This window comes from Desmodus rotundus, chromosome X (genome assembly GCF_022682495.2).
Source record: "Desmodus rotundus isolate HL8 chromosome X, HLdesRot8A.1, whole genome shotgun sequence".
NCBI lineage: Eukaryota > Metazoa > Chordata > Mammalia > Chiroptera > Phyllostomidae > Desmodus > Desmodus rotundus.
The window spans coordinates 84,996,548-85,003,814 of NC_071400.1; positions in this window are offsets into that span (position 1 = coordinate 84,996,548).

The following is a 7,267-nucleotide window of genomic DNA, read 5'->3' on the forward strand; positions in this document are numbered from 1 at the left end:
GAACCAACTAGAAAATTATTTTAAAGTCATATAACAAACAATGTGATTCCAGAACATACAAGGACCACTTTTGCTTAAGAAGAGGAACATGAATAACACAATTTAAATATAGGCAAAAATTTCAAGAGGCATTTCAAAATAAGTAGATATATTAAGAACCAAGACACATGAAATGATCCATAAAAAATTAATTAACAGGACTTGTAGCTCAGTTGGTTAGAGTGTCACCCTGATAAACCAAGGTTGTGGGTTCAAACCCCGGTCAGAGCACATACAAGTAGCAACCAATGAAAGCATAAATAAGTGCAACAATAAATTGATGTATTGATGTTTCTCTCTCTCTCTCTCTCCCCCCACCCCCTTCCTCTCTTCCTCTAAAAATCGATGAATAAAAACAGAAATGCAGCCCTGGCTGGTGTAGCTCAGTGGATTAAGCATGGGCCACCGGTTCAATTTGAAGTCAGGGCACATGCCTGGGTTGCAGGCCAGGTCCCAAGTAGGGGGAACATGTGAGAGGCAACCACACATTGATGTTTCTCTTCCTCTCTTTCTCTCTCCCTCCCCTCTCTCTAAAAATAAATAAATAAAATCTTTTTAAAAAAGAAATGCAAATTTAAATAACACTAAAATTCATATGTTAATTTCAAGGTTCCAGAAGACCCTAAAAAATCTTGAAAAAGAAGATCATATATTTTTCAATAATTAAAATTTGGCAAAATTGGCGAATGATTAAATGCAGAAGTGGTAGTTTTATCCACAAGAGGATGTTGAAATCATGGCACATCATCATGGTAAGGATGATTAAAGAACCATAATTCAACCCTCCCTCAAAAAACAGTTAACTAATCATAAGTAACAGACTTACAATTAAAGGCCAAAACTTAAAAAAAAATTAAAACAAATTGAAGTAGTACATCTTTCTAGCCCAGAAATATGTAACAGTTGTTTAGACACAACACCAAAATCAAACACACAAAAAAATGAATGCACATTTCAAAACTAAAACATTTTGGACAATACATATCAATATTTAGAAATAGCAATAGTAAGTCATTGACCCAGAATATTCTTTGGGAATCATATATTGGATATAAAATGTCCAGAGGAGAGAAACATATAGTGGATTAGTGGTTGCCTGAGGTTGTCAATAGGAAAGAGAAGTGACTGGAAACAGGTCTAAGGTTTCTTTTTGCTATGCTAGTATCATTAAAAGTTAGATTTTGGTGATGGTATATGACTTGTATATTTACTAAGATTCATAGAATTTAATACTTAACAGCAGTGCACCTTATGCTGTTTCAATTATATCTTAATAAAATTCCTTAAAAAGTCAATTCCATTTCTCTTTACCAGCAATGTAAAATCAGAAATAAAAATTGAGAAGCCCCTGTCAGGTCAATAACATGGATCAGAAGAAAATGATTGATGAAAAATAAAAATAAGTATACCAAAACCTGTACAGTGAAAACTACAAATGTTACTGAAAGAAACAAAAGATGATCTAAATAATTACAGAGACATTCCACGTTAATAGATCCAAAGGTTCACTATTGTTTAGATGTCAAGAATCTTTACAGACCTAGAGATTCAACCACATTGTTACCAAAATTCCACTTGCCTGTTTTGCAGAAAATGACAAGCTTTAGATAAATTTCATTTGGCAATCTAAAGGACCCAGCACAACCAAAATAACAGTAAAAATTAGAAGGAATTCAGAGACTTTATTCTAATGACAAAACTTACTACAAATCTACAGTTACCTAGGTAGTGTAGTACTGACCACAGGATAGACATATAGATTAATGGAACAGAAGTAAGAGTTACAGATAAGTCACAGTGTGGGGAAGATACTTGCTAATCTTAGATGAGATAAGGGAATTGAATCCAACATACACAAAACACTCTTTAAACTCTAGAGGAATACAACCTGATTAAATGTGGGCAAAAGATCTGAATAGAAATTTCATCCAAGAAGATATACAAATAAACCAAAAGCACATGAAAAAAAGTAATGATGGATACATTACAAAGTTAGTTTTTACTGAAGATTTCACAACTTAGTATATTTATGAAAAATCATTGAACTGCACACTTAAAATTGGAGAATTTACGGTATATAAATTATACCTCAATAAAGTTATAAAATAATTTCATTTCTGTATGCTAGCAATGAAGAACCTGAAAATGAAATTGAGAAAACACTTAACTTTAGAGATGGACATTGGTTTGTTATGAAACTCATCCATATCTGCTACTTTTATTTCCAATATTGGAATCATATTTTTGACTCTGTCTCTCTCCTTCATTCTTTTATTATTAAGAAAAAAACTAGAGTGAACATAATGCAATATTATTATAATAACCTAGATTGTTATTCAAGAAGACTTTGTAAAAAATATAATTTGACTCAAATTTCCGAACTTTATTAAGCATTTACTATATATGTCAAGGGATGTGGGAAATAGAATGAATAAAATGAATAATGCGTGCTTATAGAAAACTAAGTTTTCCAAGTGAAGTTATTTAAAATATTTTGGAATAGAAATGCTTACCTTACCATGGTCACAATTAACACAGTCATCTAATCAAGATCACAGATGATGCCTCTATAATATGGCCAGATCAACTCTTTGCTAGTTGACCATCCAATAGAGCAAAAGCAAATAAATCCAGTGAAGGAGATTATTAATGATAAATCTAATACTTCCATCCTAAAAAATAAATGTTTCTATTACTTTTCTAAAGACATTCACATTCAACACATCCAAAATGAACTTATCTTCCTTCCCCAAATCATTCTTTCTCTACTTTTTCTAACCCGGTCAATGGCATCGTCATTCACATTTTTGCCAAGGAGAATAAATTATGCCACCTCCCTTATGTCATCTGATTCACCCTCTTATCCAAAGGATTGTTAGATACTTTGGATGGTTTTAGGATTTTATCCAACATTGCCCAGACTAGCACCACCTGTTTATTATGATAACCTTTTGTCTGTTCTCCTAGCAAATAACTGTAGAAATGATCCCTGACAGTGTAGTCTTATGTTCTCCTAGCATCTCTTTATACTCCTTACTAATTTTCCTCCACATATTAAACTTTTAAATACACATTTAGAAAACACACACACTAAAAATACACATTTGAACATGTCACCCCATTGCTCAAAACCTCTTGCCCAAATACCCATGAGGCTTCCTATGGCTCTTCTCATAAAGACAAAATACTTGAAATAGACTGAAGCCCTACAGAATTTAGTATTTTATGTACTTTATTTCATACCATGCTTCCACATTACTCTCTAAACTTCAACCACACGGACATTCACGTTTTCGAAAATTACAAGCACATACTCTTCCTGGAATGTTCTCCTATATGTCTTATTCCATTTTGACTTAGTTAATAATACATGTTCATATTTCATACTTCAGCTCAAATCGAACACTTCAAGGAAAGACTCCCTAACACATTTCTTTCCTAACCAGGTTGAATGCCCTAATATAGCAATCAGGGACCAGTTAGAAAGTAGAGCCCACACCATCTAGGTAAATAGATGAAATTTAATATAGGATACAAATTATAAAAGTGCTATTTAGATAAGTTGAAAGAACAAACAAAAGATGAGGCACCCATGGATTCACAACTGCAGGAACCTGTCAACACAACTAGAGCTGGAATACAATCTAGGGAAGAAATAGTGCTTCCAGGTGTCAGGAGTTGGAGCCACCAAATAGATAGTTGAAACACAGAGGTAGAAGCTGCCCAGTTGGAGCTACAGCTGAGAAGGAAACAAAGCCACTGCAGAGAGACTGTCCTAAAGCAAAGACAGAGAGGAAAAGTATATTGTACTTTCTCTGCTTTGGAGATTGATCACCATTAGTCAAACCCATAAAGACGCCAGATGGCAGAGGAGCCTACCCAATGTTGTTTGCAGGCTTAGCCTTTGTAATAGAAAACAGAACAAGGAAGAGAAGAGAATGGACCTGAGAGAAAACAGGCAAATAACTGGCACACTCAGTTATATGCTTCCATACATTTTGTAATTTGTCTTCCCAAAACTCTTCATGATGAATATCTCCTTTCCCACTAAAGTATAAGCTCCTTAGGAGAGGAATCACTCATATTTTTTTAGTGTTGTAACTCTAATGCCTAGCATAGTCCTCAGTAAATGTGCTGAATAAGTATACAAATTACTTAATCAATCAACTAATTCTTCTGGTATTTAAAACAATCAACCACCATAACAATATTTATCTGGAAGAGTATTCCAGGTATTCTAAACATATTTGGGAACAATGAGCCTTTTTTTGTATCTTATGAAAGTCTTGAACCCTTTCACCAGAAAAATGCACATAAACACAGTATTTACATCAATTTTTGGAGGGAGGGGGCTCATAGACAAACTGAAGTCTATCCAGGAATTTCTTGTACTTCTAGTCTAGAAATAACATGATCCTGTCCAGGTGGATGTGGAATTGTTTGGTCAATTTTTGTTTTCCCAATATCTGGGACCCACTACTGTTATTTAATTAGTGGAGAAGCAGCTAATCTAAACTTTTTGCACAGAAAATTTTTTCCACTCAAAATGCCTATAATGATCCATCATGAATCTTAGGACCACAGATTAAAATTATGTAGAGAGAAAAGTTACTTGTCCATCAAGTTCAAAATGTTTTCTCTTTCTTTGGTGACAAAGAAGTTCACCATGAAAACAACCCAGTTTTAAAATGGTTTCTGGGACCATATACATGTTCCATATTTATAATTGTTTAATTTCCATAACAGATGTCACTGAGTTTTAACAAATTTGCATATAATAGAAATGTAAATACATAAAATGCAGTATACCAGTACATATTTACATGGGATTTTATTAGTTACCTATTTTTCCATATCAAAATTATCCCCCAAATTAGTGCCTTAAAACAACACACATTTATTAGCTCACCAGGCCTGTGGGTCAGGAATCCAGATGCAGTTTATATGTATCATCTGGCTCAGGGACCACTAAGCTTCAACTGAGGTGCTGCACAGGGCTGTGATCTCATGTGAAAGTTCTACTGGGGAAGGATCTGCTTTCAAGGTTACTTACATGGCTGCATCAGGATGACATTCCTTGAGGGCTGTTGGCCAGAGGGCTTCAGTTTCTTGCTGGTTGTCAGTCAGAGGTTATATTCAGTTCCTTGCCACATAGGCCTGTTCAGAGATGACATCTTGTTGCATCATAGCAAGCAAGAGAGAAAAGGCATTGAATGCCAGAATGAGAGAGAGAGTAAGCAAGACAGAAATCACAGTCTGTTATAGCTTCATTGTGGAAGTGATGCTCCCTCACGTTTTCCATATTCTGTTCATTAGATGCAAGTCACTAGGTTAAGTCTATACACAAATGAAGGGGTTACACAAAAGTGTAAATCATTGGGAGTTGTTACAGAAGGTTCTGTGCTATCATAAAGATGAAGTTATAAAGGCAAAAGAAAATAAGCTTCTTCAAAAACTTAAGTTATCTAAGGGTAGTTATAGTTTAGCGGCTAAACAGTCAATGCTTTTACCCCAAATTTTAATTATTGAATTTTCTCTTTATCAAAAGGCAAATTTCACTAAGATTTCTCTCCATTTTCACTCTAGTTACTTCTACTTTCTCTGTATCTGGGCATTCTTTTAATAGCATGTTTAAAAAGAAAGGATTATTTTTTATAAGATAAGGTAAAATAAACTTGAATGAGTTATTTCAGAACAGTTTCACTATCTTACTCCTGGGAGTGATAATATAATTCTACTTGTAAGTAGACCTTTACAACTCATTAGCTTATACATTATGTATCTTTCACACAAAGAAAGCAAATGTAATCCTAACTCTTTATGGATGAGACACCCTATATTTATTTCTCTTAAAACTAAGTAGAGATACTTTCAGATATTTCATTACTCTTAAAGTATTAACTGACTCTAGCAAAAGTCACTTTCTCTTTTCAGCAGACAAATAAAAAGCACTTATTAATGCATGAATCCACTCTCCAGCTTGTATATACTTTAATAACAAGAAGAAAAAGTTTACATTTTCAAAAGGATCTTTACTTTTGTACCTCCCCCATAATTACAACTGCTACTGTTCAAAGAAGGGGGATGTTAGTGGTTCTAGTTCAAAATTTTCGCTTTACCTGGAGTGGCAGTGTTAACAATATTTAAACCTCTGTATGCAAGTGAGAAAGACTTTGCTTTCCTGGATATCAAGTCTAAAAATATCCATCTCCAAATAAAAGAATGACAAAGCAGAACTGGACTCATGAGACTAAAGATTCATTGAACATCATAGTTGAGAGTGAATTCAAATCAATGGGGTCATTGCAACCAGGCCACATATGTGATAAGCTAATAATCCACATTTTAGTCATGTTCTTTCTGAAAATAACTGGAAGATTTATTGTAGAAAGCTTAGTAAGTTAAAAATGCAAAGCATTTTTAGGCTTGTTAGTTGTCTTTAAATAACTGTACATAGGCTCATTTAACTATGCTGATTACTAAGAAACCAATTGACACACTCCCTTCCCCATCCACTGTATACCCTAAAATGTAGTGTTTTTAGGTTTTGATGGCAAAATAAGTGTTCAAAGAGAACATTGGGTCAGCATTAGAGTGACAGGCAAATGTCTGCGCAGAAAAAGGTCGAAATGAAGTCCAATGAGGCAGCTAAAATACACAAACAGAAACACTGGATATAAGCTTATTCCTTCCTCATTTAGCTTGGAATCATTTCTGTTCACTTCTTGTTAGAACAAGGAAACCAAATTCCAGACCTCTCCATACCAACTACCATAGTATGTTAAATCTACTTAAAGCAAGCAGGTTATGTCCTATATATTGCTCTTACAACTCTTCAGGAAAGAAAATGTATAAGAGTTGGGAAAATAATTCTAGCTCTTGTTCACCATTACTTTCAGGAATTTATGGGTGAGGAAAGAGCACAGCATGTATCATCTGTCTTTCAATGAGTTGCCTACTTTCAACTTGTCCTAGGAAGTAACAGTGGCAGAGAGAGGTAGGTGGTAATTCTCAACTTGGCCATTTACAACTAAGAAACACAGTTTTATTTGTTGATATACTGATAGGGTTTGGCTGGTATTAAACAGAGGAAAACCTGAAAAAGAAACAAAAGCAATGCTGTAAGGAGAAAAGAGAGGCACAAAAGATAAATTTAATCTCACTTGGTAATTTTGCAGTGATTTTTTATGATTGTACACTGACACTTCTCTCTTTAGCCTTGAGAATT